This window comes from Thermobia domestica, unplaced genomic scaffold (assembly GCF_964235325.1).
Source record: "Thermobia domestica unplaced genomic scaffold, izTheDome1.hap1.1 HAP1_SCAFFOLD_487, whole genome shotgun sequence".
Lineage (NCBI taxonomy): Eukaryota > Metazoa > Arthropoda > Insecta > Zygentoma > Lepismatidae > Thermobia > Thermobia domestica.
Genome location: NW_027656197.1, coordinates 74,769 through 89,361, shown reverse-complemented (window position 1 = coordinate 89,361; position 14,593 = coordinate 74,769). Strand labels below are relative to the sequence as shown.

Here is a 14,593-nt window from a genome sequence, read left to right as displayed (position 1 = left end):
ATGGATGTTCGGTACTTGTGCCACGGCGCTATTTAAAATAAGTATCGTTTTGAAATTATACTTTTCGTAACCATGTTTATTATTACATGAAAGCCTGTACCTTACTCTACTTTTCTACACATTTTCCACCAATATTAAGACTTATTGTATCGTACAACAAACTTTTGAATCCTCACACGCAGATACGTAACGCCTGATTTAACAAGTAACAACCAATGCAATAGGTCGTTTTGACCTCATCATCGTCGTGGGCTGACCCCCTAGATGCTTCTTCAAATTCACCTCTTGTAACTTATCAGATAACGACGAAATCGTAAAGCGTCTATTTTGTTTCACTTTTTCGTTAACTTACTGTACCAAGTCTTCAGACAGAAGGTGGCCCACTTCATTCCTCATCATAAACATTTGTGCGGCCAACTATAAAAACTCTAACCCATTCCCGTATCATTCCATCGCACATAATATATTCTACATACTCTTCATTAATTTGGCGATGATTTTCAGCTACTTTCACGCCTTTAGCACTAAGAAAACGAATCACAGCACTTAGTCGGAGGAAACATTTTAACTACTCATACCAGTGTTGCCACAGTCCTCGCTCTGGAGTGGAAAATAGTACCAAATTGAAACAAAAAGGGCTGAATTCATTATTTTAAGCCAGTGAAATACATCGCTTTATAACACGAAACTAAAAGAGGTAAAGTTCTAGACACCCTCCTTCTTCCAAGAGTCCAAATCAAGATAGCGCTCATTTTAAAAATTACTTTTTAAAAACATCCAAATAGGAGGACCCCGAACAATCGTGGAAGTAGATGAAATTTTTCTCGCACGTAGAAAGTATAATAGAGGCCACAAATTAAAAGGGAAAACAGTTATCATCTTCGGTATGTATTGTAAGGAAACCAAACGCGCCTCTATTTCAAAGTGACCAAAAAACCAAAACGATATTATGACCATATCTGAAGAACATATAAAACAAGGAACAAATCAATCATCTCTGTGTGTAAACAGTTATGTTATAATAAAACATTAAAATATAAATTATTGCACCTTATTCTCGCGAATTTCACGACCGATGGAGCACAATAGACACACAAAGTTTGTAGCGTTATGCGATGCAACGTCACGGAATGATTGCTCAACAGCATTTTTTAAGAGTCCAAGACACAAGTAACATGAAATGTATGAAAAGTTTTACTGACACTTTTGAAAATGTGATAAATATTTGTTAAATGGTGCTGAATTAGGTAGAATTGTACCAACTTTTTCACAAAAGAGGCTGAAAGTACCAGCGTGGTACCAACGGGCCGATGAATGACAAAATGGGATGAATTTGGTATTGGTACAATTGTACCAAGTGTGGCAACAGTGACTCATACACAAACGCAAACACAGTCGAATATGTAGGTAATGGCATCTGTGACTTGCAAATAGATGAAGGTATACAGCACGCATGCGTGGGATGCCGACCGCAGAGCTGTAGCGGCCACTTAGTTAAATAAATAACACGCCTCGTATTCTTTTGCAAATGAACAGGAATTTTTAACAGTTTGATTTTAGTGATTTTCCCTTCAAATCTACTTAAATATTCTTTGGTTTGTCAAAATACATTGACGTTTTATACCAATTTAATATTTGATACATAAATACATTAAATTTGATTTATAAATGCTGAAATTATGCATTAGAGACATTAATTTTCACAAAGCAAGCTGTCGATAAACACATTCTACTTAAGTCATAGCTTCAATGTGATTTCTACTCACGAACACAACCTATCGATATCATAATGAAACTGTGTTGGTTTATTTTGCCTATTAGTTTATGTTGCCAGTTCTACATTATTTTTGTTGATAAAGCGATCTTAAATTCTACGTAAGAAATTCATCGCTGCTTGCGTCAATTGCCTGGATAATGCCATTGACTTGTTAAGCTACAAAAGCCAGAAACACAGGTCAAGCATAAAAATACGTAGTATTCGCGCTCCTTGTTACTGACAGCGAAGATAATTTGATAACACTCCAGTTTAAGAAAATCTTAACCAAGTTCCATATTGAACCATATTACTAACGTTTAACTTAAAAAAAAAAAAAATCCAAAGATGAGACGTACCAATCAATAGATGTGATTGAGCTGAACATGATATGAGTGTGTGTAAATCCTCATGCATAGTTTTAAAGTATGTCGTTCATTGCAACAATAATTGATTATTTTTTATTATGTTAGGTTATACATAACCTACTGGAATATCGTCTTTCTTAAATGTACTTCTTCACTATCTTTCCTGTAGTTTCTTTTCTAATTATGCTCTCCTGTCATTTCTTCCCGTACTTTTACTCCTTTTGTTAGTTCTACAAGGCGTTACGAGTAGTCGTAGCAGTAAGGATGAACTCAACATCGGATCTTTTTCTTTTTTTAACTCAGTGATAACAGCAGCAACCACATTTGCACGTGGTAAACTGACTACAGTTTGCCCTTTTTACAATAATAATAATAATAATAATAATAATAATAATAATAATAATAATAATAATAATAATAATAATAATAATAATAATAATAATAATAATAATAATAATAAAAAATTTGTAGAGGAATGTTTCTTTAAGCACGCCCTTACGAAGCAAGTTTAAAATCTATTTCTCCCGAAACAAGCTTATGTTGAGTTATGACTCATATAAACAAATAAATTTCTTATGATACCGGTTCTTCCACGGGAACAATGATTTGATGACAAATGAAATGAAATGGCTGTAAAGTAGTGGGTGCAACAGTGCACAGCTGAATCTCTAAATGAGATTCGAAGTAGGTTCACTCAGTTTCTTGTAGGCATACTGCCAGGAGATGAGGGGGGGGGGGAGAGAATTACAACACCGAAACTGGCCGAACTGCTTTTCCGTTGGATAAGATGAATTAAATTCGGTTACATGTCACTCTTGTGTAGGTAGGGCACATTTCTATATAATGTCCCAATGAAATCCTTTTACATTTTGATTATGCCTTTCCGTACATTTTTTCTTTCATTCACCACACATTATTCACTTTTTACTTTTTCTTTACCATATATTTATGCAAACAAACAACTGAAAGTTTCAAGGGGGTTAAGTGAATATACCCCTGATCAATCCTAACTGCAGAAATTGATTCTATAGAATAGAGGACGAGCTGCAGTAACAGTGCAGTGAAAATAAAAACATCATTTTTCCGTTTTGCATAACAGTCATTAACATCCTCATAATTAACTTTCATTTCTGGGATATTTTAAATTATTATGTAAGCCCTAAACATTGAGGAGCGAGCTAACAAGCTTTCTTACTTGTAAAAACTATGCACTGTCTATTATTACACTTTAAGCGTATTAAGGAAACTTGCGTTTGAAAGCAGTTTCTTGCCAAGGTAAAAACTAGTTCCATCTTGTCTTCGAAGCCAAACCGGAATCGGAGATAATCCATGACGACCTGAAGAAAAGAGACAGATGGAAGTACTCTCGACAAGATAATTTTAACGACCTTTTTTCTATTTTTAGACAATAAATGAATTCTTTGCTCTCTTCAGAGCGCAGTAGGTAACCAGTTAAACAATACCATTTCAACAATAGTTTTCGGAAAACAGGTTGATGAAAATACGATTAATGCCATCTATGTCTCGTCTTGTCAAAGAATACAAGAGAACAGACAGACTGAAAACTTTCATATATTTTCTAGACTAATAAGTACCGGTACTTAAATACAGAGCATTGAAAATTATCTTTCACTTGCTACTCAAAGGTTTTAATAATAATAATAATAATAATAATAATAATAATAATAATAATAATAATAATTCATTTGCTGTTACTTTGGTTGTCCTTTTCTAGTATCCACTCTCAAAAACTGATGGCTGTTTTTTAGTTCAGCTTATCCTCACCAGCACGGCCATATGAGAACCACCGTCCCGTAGGTGGAGCAAATGAAACAATTGCCAGGCCTCGTTCACCAAAAAAAAAAAAAAAAAAAAAAAAAAAAGCTATATTTCTGATTCGTTTTTGGGTTCCAAAATACTTAGAGATGATGGTGAACCATCATTTTGCAAGACATTTTCATGGTTATATATTATTAACATCATGAAATACACTCATACTGAAATAACACTTGATGTTTTGTATTAACTACACTATTGTCCGCGCAATTTACTTTCGCATCAGGCCCCGTAAATCGAAGGATGAGCCCTGTATATATTAAACAAATACATCAGAATGAAACACAATTTTTGTTGTGCAAATTGTACAGATGAGGTCGTCTTGTGTATAGCCATTCAGTTCCTTTGAATCCAGTAGCCTTCTCAGTAGATATTGAAAACTCATTCTCTCGAGTTAAAAAAGAGAAAGAATTAAATTCAATCCAATCGATTCGAAGTTGTAGATAAAAGAACATGTAGGGCATGTATTCTCAGTTTTATTGACGACTTTACAACAAAAATAACCCTATCGGGCACTATTTTGGAAAACTGGCGTCATACCAAAGTGTAGCAAGCGAAGGACGATGCATTTTAAAAGTTTGTAAACCATGAACTATGCTACCAAAGTATAATCATGATTTTTGAAAAAAAAAAAAGTGGTAGTGTAATTGTATTGTATTTACTAGAATTTAATGTCTCTTTTAGCAGCAAAGCTACACGAGACGTGAACCTACAGCTTAACGTGGGATGGGATTCGAAACAACCGAGCTCCTGCCGGGAGTTGAACCCAGGTTCTCCATGCCAAAGGCAGTACGCTGTCGACATAGCTACGAGGGAACTGTGTAGCAGTGCGATTTGCAATGAGAGTATGCAGTGGTGCCCACCCCCCCTTATGTCTATGACGCACCCCCCCCAATTGTCTGTCCGTAGGTGTTCTTCCATGAAAAAAATCTTCTTTTTGATTAATTTTACCCCCCCTCATCAAACATATTTACATAGATTTAACCCCCCCCCCCAAATATTTCAATGACGCAGTTTGCGTCATAGCCCCCCCTTGTGGGCACCCCTGGAGTATGCAATTAAACTATTTCTATATGCTTTCCATTCATTGTGAGCATTACAGTGAGCTCTAACTCTAACAGCTCTATGCTCTAACAGCATTCTATATGCTCTCAATTAACAGTGAATCATAACAGTGAAACAATATTTAAGACTTGGATGAACTAGTGTTGGCCATGAAACTTTGTGAAATGTCTCACCTCGATTCTAGTTGAGTTGATTTTAGTTTAGTGTCCCGTTCAGCAGCGAGGCTATATGAGACGTGGACCTACTGATTAACGTGGAATCCGAACCACATGAGCTCCCGCCGGGAATCGAACCCGGGTCTCCCACGCCAAAGGCGTACCTCGATTCTAGTTTCAAAAACGAGACGAAAATTGTCATATTTCTAATCTCATTTCATCACGAATTAAAAATGTATTTCTCGGTAAATTTTTCGTCTCGTCGACAACACTACAGACAATGGTGTACAATTGAGATGAAATATGGTTCCTTTAGACACTTATTAAAGAAAAAAAAATAGTACATAAGATCGCATTTATTAGAAGCTCACTGAAGCATAGACCCAATTCGATGTTTCTTTTCTACACTGTAGCTACAAAACAGCAGCTCTTCGCGTGGCTAGCGCAATCCTTTCGTTCGTTCGGCTTTTCGAAGTTACTCTAAAAAAAATCGTTTGTTAAACAAAATAATGTCGCTAACCGTACCGGAAAGACTTGTATTGTACAAAATAAACATGAATTATTTAGCCGTCAAGAACTTGTGTTCTAGCCAATTTGGTGTCTCGTTCTACAATAACAGCTGTAAGTTCAGTGCTTCCTCTTTCAACATGAACTTTATTCTATGATCGAAGCACTTGTTTACTGTGATAATGTGATCAAGGTTATTTTTAGTCGAAACTTTTTAATATTATTATTATTACTCTAGCACTGTTTTGACAACATTATGGATACTACTTTACTTAGCCTATTGCACGGTTTTAGAAGTCGGAAATATTCTCGCTTGAAAATTTATGAAGCGGAAACATGGAACACAGATCAGTTGTTCAACTTGACCTAGATTCAATGTGCTTTGTTTCTTTCTTCCCAGATATATTGTTTTTCCAGTTGTGAAATTCTCGAATGTAAAGTGATTTTTGTCAGTAGTCAAAATCACACAATTAATTTTACGTGTTAGTAAAAAAAAATAATTTAATAACTAGACCTATTCAACGTCGCACTGTGGAACCAATATCCGCTGGAAACAACAGTGAAGTATGGGAACGAATTTGTTAAAAAAAGAAAAAAAGCAAGCGCTAAAGGATACATATTTAAATGCCGATTTACTAAAATTAGTAGCTTCTATAAGTCTTCGCTACTGATTTATATATAAGCCTATATATATATATATATATATATATATATATATATATATATATATATATATATATATATATATATATATATATATATATATATATATATAATGTCCATTATTCGCATGAACCGCTTATATTTAAAATTCTGAAAGTGAAATTCAAGATGGTGCTGGCTCCCCTAACCACTCACGTCAAGTCTTTACTCCCCGAGTCTCATATTTATCTACATATATGGAAGCTCAACCCCTTTAGATTTTATACGGGGGCAGTAAGGTACTTTTGAATTGGACTGTACTGCACTGAAGTTGTAGTTTTGAGTTCCATATAGGATATGGAAAATTGTGTACGTAGATTTATTTCAACAAGAAATAAATTTGTGTGTTATGTTTCAGGAATTGCAACTCCCTGTTAACCTTATCTACAATTGATCTTCAAAGAAAGAAGAAAAATTGTACAACGCGATTTTTACTTCTTCAAGCGATATAAAGACCTAAACAAAGAAGAAAAATTGTCCAACGCGATTTTGTTTTACTTCTTAAAGCGGATGTAAAGACCTAACATTGAACTTGATTAGATAACAATAAACATCTTATCACTATAAGCAATGAAACTTCCACGTATATTCAAATAGCCTACATCGTAACAAACAACCTTGTCAAGTATACCCGATTTGATTGTTCTTACAAGATTCTGAACGAACTCACGTGCATGAACTTGCCAAATGTACGAAACACGTTGTACAGAATGTGACGCACGCGAATTCTTTGCGCTACTGAACCGATACGAAAAAGCGGTGCAATAAATTATTGTAATAACACCTGCTTCTACTCTCAGATAAGAAAGATATAGATAGGGTTTGTATTTCCTTCTTTACAAATATAATCACTCTTAGATATACTGTATAAGGAAACCCACATCATTCTGAGGTTTGATTCTACTTGAACACTTTCAGATGCATGTGATAAATGAGAGAATTTTATATTCGGAACAAAATAATAAACAAATTGGCATTGAAATACGTGTTACTCTATAGAAACAAAAGGAAGTTCATACATAGAAAGGAGGGGAATATAGAGGGATCTCAGTGGAATACTTACAATATTGCAACGGAAATTTTCTGCAAATATGAATTACCTTGTCCGTTTGCTCTGAGTGTAAGTAAATAATATGTTTGTTGTTGTTGTTGAAATGAACTATTAAATTATATCCCAAGTATAGTTTTGGAAAAAAACATCCACTTCTACAGATAAACTGCTATTTTGCTTTTTCTTTCTTTCTTTGATTTTACAAATAGAAGTGTTTTTTTTTTTTTTCGGCAAGAGAAGTGAAGGAGGAATCATCATCCTGTGTCACTTTTTGCTGTTAGTGAAAGATTAACTTCTATTGGCATTGTTGTAACAATCATAAGCAAATAATTAATAAAATTGAACATATTTTACCCACCCTAGGTTTGTTCTTTTAATTGTGTTCGATTTAAAAAGATAGACTACAATATGGCTACATAGTAAAATTACCTGAACCATTTTCACACTAAGATCACGATTAGCCGGAACGATCATGAGGCTTGATTAACAATACAGGGCAACCGTGATTAGAGCCTAATTTTGATTTGCCTCTGTAGAACGTCAAACAAATGACAATTCTGTTCAGGTTCGGAACTCCGTTTACAATTGTCCTCTTCAGCGCAAAACTTGGCACTTTTCCTGGGAGGGCAAGCATTAATATTTTGGACACCTAGAGAAACATAAAGTTGGACCTTAGTGCCGTAACTTGTAGGGGTAGGGGGTAACTTCCCTCTCATTTAGGTTCCCCGCAGTTCGAGTTGAGTTGAGTTTGAGTTTAACGTCCCGTTGAGTAGCGAGGCGATATGAGACCTGGATCTACTGATTAACGTGGAATCCGAACCACATGAGCTCCGCCGGGAATCGAACCCGGGTCTCCCACGCCAAATCCCTGCAGTTCAAGGGGGGCTCACTTTAAGATAGAACTCTCTTGTTCCATATGATACGATACGAACATAAGTACATAAATGAAGCATAAATAGGTTTTCACGTTAAAAAAATAAAATAATAAAAAAAAAAAACTCAATGAAACTAAAATGTGCTCTGGGCATATTTCAGTAAAATGTCTACTATTAAGGCCCACTAGGTAACATTTTCATGAGTGGACGTTTTGATACTTCACTTTCCCTTCTTGAGGTTGGTCAACCGCCTCCCCCCCTCAACGAAGCTAATGATTACATGCCACTCTTGTGCAGGGGGCCTTTAGAAAATAGTGTCAAAGTGCTACGGACTCATATTTTAATTTCTCTCCGCCCCACGAGCAAAATTTTCAGAAAGAAACCATGGTAAGCAGGTTCCGGACCATGCGCAAGTAAAATATGCATCATAGTAATTCAGAAGGATGATTATGATGATAGCTTCGTTTAACTATAGTATTCGCTCTTAGAATTATAGAATGAAAGTTACACTAAAAAAGAACGAAGATGAAGAAAAGAATTGAAAAGCATTTTATGGACAAGTATTTCGAACCCACAACAATCAATAAATAAATCAATTGTAGGAAAATTACCTCACAGCTGTAAACAATGTTTATGCTGTAAACATGATATAGTTAAGACTAAAAATAATGTGTAAACTAGAAATGAAAGTTTTTCAACATAGCAATAAAGATTTGCATATTATTTATTCAATTGCTTATTATTTATTCTTTTGTTTATTGTATAAATGTAACTTATATGCACGCTCATAGTGACCAACATACCAATATTTCCATGCGTTATACATGCAACTCAATAAAATAATCAAGAAGAATGCACCTGAAAGTACTTTTTTAAAAATAAGTAAATGTTAAGATAATTTACTCCTCACGTAAACATGACAAACTTTCACTTATTAAAGATTTCTTTAAATATATAACATGTTAATATAATTCAATACGATATATAGTATACAGCTTTGAATACTGAATAAATATAATTTTGTTTACATATGGCCTAAGCTTCCTTGTGGCTTATATTCGCTATTGCTTTGGTATTTCTAGTGTTTGACAACCCTCTAACCTCTGTGCAGTTTTTTTCAACAGATAATTAGGAGACAAGGAAATTGCTCAGTAACAATAAACTATTATTATTATTATTATTATTATTATTATTATTATTATTATTATTATTATTATTATTATTATTATTATTATTATTATTATTATTATTATTATTAAGTATTCTCCCTTCTGACGGGTCCTAAGACTAATGAGTTTTATTTTTAAATTTTAATTTTAGGTTTGGACCTGGAAATGTTTCTTCCGCGTTTCTCGATTTCCAACTTTTTCTTCTAACTCCCAATATCTTCTTCTATTTTTCAAAACATCGATCAGTTGTGTTCTTCTTCTTCCTATTCCTCGCTTTCCTTCCATCTTTTCTTCTATGGCGGTATGAAGATGATTTCTTCACAAGATGTGTCCAATCCAATTGATCTTTCTCGGTACGGTGGATGCTGGAAATATTGGTGGATCCGCTTTTCTCCTATCCATTTTAAAATATCTTAGTTTATTACTCTCTCTCTCTCTCTCTCTCTCTCTATGTGTGTCCATTTTATCTTTTCCATCTTCTCCAACACCACATTTCGAAGCTCTATAAATATTTCTTCTCTAACTTCCGTGTCTCTGATGTCCAACTCTCTGAACCATACAGTCCAATACTCCATGGGCCTTATGCAGAGTCGTTCTCACCCATGATTAGTGTCATACTAAAGAGTTCGACTAACATATGATTCTTGCAGTAGACAAACCTTTAGTATGACGCTAATCATACGTCAAAACAACTCTGCATAAGGCCCCATATATATAACACTTGACCAAGTTCTTTAGTCCAATATTAAGCCTGCTAGACAACTGAACCACACATAGATATATAACACAAAATATACTAACTTTGTAGGGCATTAACAACAAAATATAACATATCATCTGGAAGGTAGCATCTCAAGGAGAAGGCATAGAATATTCAGATTTTCTTCCTTTTGAAGTTACTAATGTTTATCCGATGATAGAAGCTACTACCATTTATGTAAATAATAATAATAATAATAATAATAATAATAATAATAATAATAATAATAATAATAATAATAATAATAATAATAATAATAAATTAGATGCTTTTTAATGTATTTTTCTCTAATTGTTCTAAATTCTAAACTGTGGTGCAGAAATATGATTTTACTTTTACATTCTGATCCATGATATAAATGAATCATGAAGTGGACTTCTAAGAAAGAAGTGTATGGTATGGAATAATGACAAAATGAAGCTTAAGATTCCTAAATATTTAAAAGCAGTCTTATAAGCAAAGGGAAATTCCGTGTTCATGATATATATATCATGATATATATATCAATCGATAGATCTCATCGAGTTAAACAAAACGATATGGGTGACTATAAATCCTGATGCGCAGTTTTCGAGAAAATAGAGAAAACCTGTGTTTTTCAAACCTAAAAAAAATATGCTATACGATAATTACTGCAACTATTACGATTAAACTTATACTGAAGTTTACCATCTAAGTTTTCACTATGATATTAATAAGATAGCAATACGCAATATGGTTAAAAACTCTTAAACTTTAAGTTTTTCTTAACGAGTATATTCCAAAGACATGGTTAATCCAGTGGTTCTCAACCTTTTTTGACTGACGACACACTTTACTGAACATCCAGGACATCGTGACACACTTGTTTGATATTTTTATTATAAATAATAATAATAATAATAATAATAATAATAATAATAATAATAATAATAATAATAATAATAATAATAATAATAATAATAATAATAATAATAATAATAGGTGTTGACTGGTACAGTCTGTCTCGATTTTAGCTAATCATTATTAAATTCTTAATGATTTTTAAATTCGAAAATTTCGCGATACACCTTAGGGCACTGCGTGACACACTAGTGTACCGTAACATTATAGGCGCCGACTTAAAAAAAATATTGTGTGTGTGTGTGTGTGTGTGTGCAAACAATGAATATCATCATACTCGGCGGTTTTCCATCAATTGTTTGATGAGGACCCCCTTTTCTCCTCCCCCCCCCCCCAGATCTCGTCCCGCTACTCCACTTCATCCGCTCCACTGCGAAATTCATGACCTAAGTCAAATCTGCCTAAAGCCATTAAAACAAATTCAAGTTGACAATTTGGGAACTTCACTGCAACTTTGCGCACCACATTGATCTTCACTTGTTATATCAGTGCTGCCAGAGTCTTGGTGGAAGCTTCAGTGCTCCATTAAACAGTTTTGAAAATTACTTTTTTTATCGAATAAAAAGGCTCTTCCTGTATTGAATTAAAAGCACGACGAAGTTTACAACAGAAATTCTTGCTCCTCTTTGTTAATTCTTCCTCGACTGGATTATATTGGAGGGGCGAGGACCCCACCTTTAAATATTGGAAGGGCCAAAAGTGTCCTGCCATCCTCAAAGTCGGCGCCTATGCGTAACACATCGGTTGAGAACCACTGGGTTAATCTATAGATCAAATCAAGTTAAACTAAGTGATATACTTGCAAGTAAATTCTCATTTGTGTTCATGTTTAGCAGAAGGGGTCCAGCAATTGTTTCTAAAAAATGTTACAATTTTAGTAATTTCTGTTCACATTAGGTTAGTTTAGGTGAGGTTAGGTTAGGTTAGTTTATGTTACATTATGTTAGTGTAGGGGTCCAGCATAATTTTCCAAAAAATGATAGAATTTCGCTTATTTCTACTAATATTAGGTTAGGTTAGATTTGGTTACGTTATGTTAGGTCTAAGTACTTGCATCATCCATTTCTCCTGTAAATTTTATGTTTTTTTACGTGCTTCTGGGCCCCTTGTGCTAAACATAACCCCTCATTTGTAATTTTTGACAAAATCAAGACAACTTATTTTTAGGGCGCTAAAAAGTATGCCTTTCATTCCCAATAATAATTGATAATTTTTATTGTGCTGTATTTTATATAGTGTTAAATACCAGATTGTGCTATTGTTTTGTTGTGTTCTCCTAATGATGATACACATACCCCTAACAGTGACACATACTCATAACAATGACGTAGGCAACAGTGACTGTAAATGAATTTTCGAGCTCGGGCAGTGAACATAATTAAATCAACTACAAAATTCTACAGTAATGCTACACAGTTGATATTTCGGGTGCTTCTAGACTGAACCGTAATCTATTATCTCTTTAATTAAATTAGCTCCTCAATTGATTCACGATGTAGGATTAACAACAATAAAAAAAAATGTTTCTAGTGGAGTCAAAGCGAGACAATGTACACACACCTTTATTCAGCTACATGGAACCACGGTCCGAGGCGACTACAGTTTATATATCAACAGAAGTTATAGGCCTACCTAGAGTAAAAATTTAGGAACACAACCAAACGCGAACATTTTGTCTATTTTACTACTGCAAGTTTGGGAGTCTTTTCACACTTTTGATACACAACACAACTTTATCCTAGTAGAACACACATCTTTTCTTCTTTTCCAAATACTTTTAGGATGGATAACAAGTATTAATAGGATCTTTAGAAATTTAAAAGCCCAGGCAAACCCAGCATTTGGATATCTGTTTCTGTTATACGAATACTGGTTCTGTAACAACTGTTATTGTTTTGTTTATACTGCTAGTTAGTTCATATAATAACAAAAGATACAAAACTTACGTGGTTTATTCGTTAATGCGTATTTAAATGTTGCTCCTACAAACTACGGTAGGTCACTAAACCATACACACTTTCTTCCGTTTCCTATATCGTGAGCGTTTTGTTTATTATTTTTGGCGTATCTTCCGAAAGCAAGGTCCGAAGAGCTGCGAAGCAACTGCTCCGTATTTGTCGTCATCAAATTCACCGTGTTTACTCCCTTTTTTTCTACTGTTTTTTTTTTCATTTAGAGCTAAAATTGGCATTTGCTGGTTGCTCATTGGTTCTCTTCGCACTGTGTGGTACTCTCCAGCCAATCAAAAGCAAAAACAGTTTCCTTGATTCATATTTTTATCAAAAAATTCTGTTTACTGTACTATATAAACACAGAATCAAAGTCAAGTTTAAATTACTTACATTACTTACGTGACTAATAATATTTATACAGGGTATACATGCTACAAGAAGTTTTTTCCTTATTTTTCTGTTAACATCACGAGATTTAGAAGTCACATGTTTCTAAATTTAAAAGGCATTAGTGAAAAAAGCTACAATGCGGTCTAATGTATCTCTATTCGCAAGTCCGACTTTTTTTTGTCTTTTTCTTGCATAACATTCGAGAATGAATTGGAAGATAAATTGGTTTACTTATGTTCACAACGCATTAAGAAAACTTTTTAATAAAAAGAAAGAAAATGGGTCAAACTCTCGAGTTAATAAATACGATATAAAGTCTCTTGCTTATCTCGTCAATGCTATCAAAATGATGCAAGACAATTTAGTGCATAGATTGCATTCCACCAGCTAAATTTAAAATTAATTTATCCCTATACTGAATCCGCGCTCTCTACACAGTATCATTTACATATGAGAATGAATCTCCTTGTCATTTCTCACAGCATCTGCGCATGTCCCTTTACAGCCACAAGTGAAAGACGTCTTGATAAAAATCGGCAAGGGAGATTTTTCGATTATTTTTTCAATATCTCGCACCATTTGCAAGATTGAGTCTACTTCAGGTTGGAGTTTCTAATTCATATATGATCAGTGTTTTCTTCGTTCCTGCATGCAGTATGTAATAAGCAAATAATTACATATATATTTAATCATAATGTAGTGATATATGATATTCATTGGGCGAAACACTCCAAACAATAAAATTTCATCTTAGACTGGACCTGGGGAAATTGTTATCCTTCGCTTTTAATTATCATGTGGCCATGTAACAAACGCCTGAGAGAAATACAACCTTTATATACAACTATGTTGTGTTGGAATGAATAACTCGTAGCATATAATGCCTTATTAAAATTTCAACACTTCAGTGTACTACTAAAAATGTAATAAAGAAATAACAGCCATATTTTCTTAAATGTTCAATTAGAACTGGACAACCTACACAACATTTGGAGTTGTGAAAACGGCATGTTTCTAGCATTTATGGTTTTCGAGATCTCATTGTCGAAAGGATTGGGGACAAACATATAAACTTAACATTTTAATATATAGATTACAATGTTGAGAATACTTTTCATGCACGCAGAA

General features: G+C 34.0%; 1 protein-coding gene across 1 annotated transcript in view; it reads right to left on the bottom strand.

The window, feature by feature from the left end:
- LOC145676918 (uncharacterized) overlaps positions 1-13,227 on the bottom strand; it is a 40,763-nt gene extending 27,536 nt beyond the window's left edge. Inside the window, exon 1 of the mRNA XM_081747694.1 lies at positions 13,070-13,227. The gene's annotated coding sequence lies outside the window, so the exon portion shown is untranslated. The remainder of the gene's footprint in view (positions 1-13,069) is intronic.
- Positions 13,228-14,593: the final 1,366 nt, after the last annotated feature.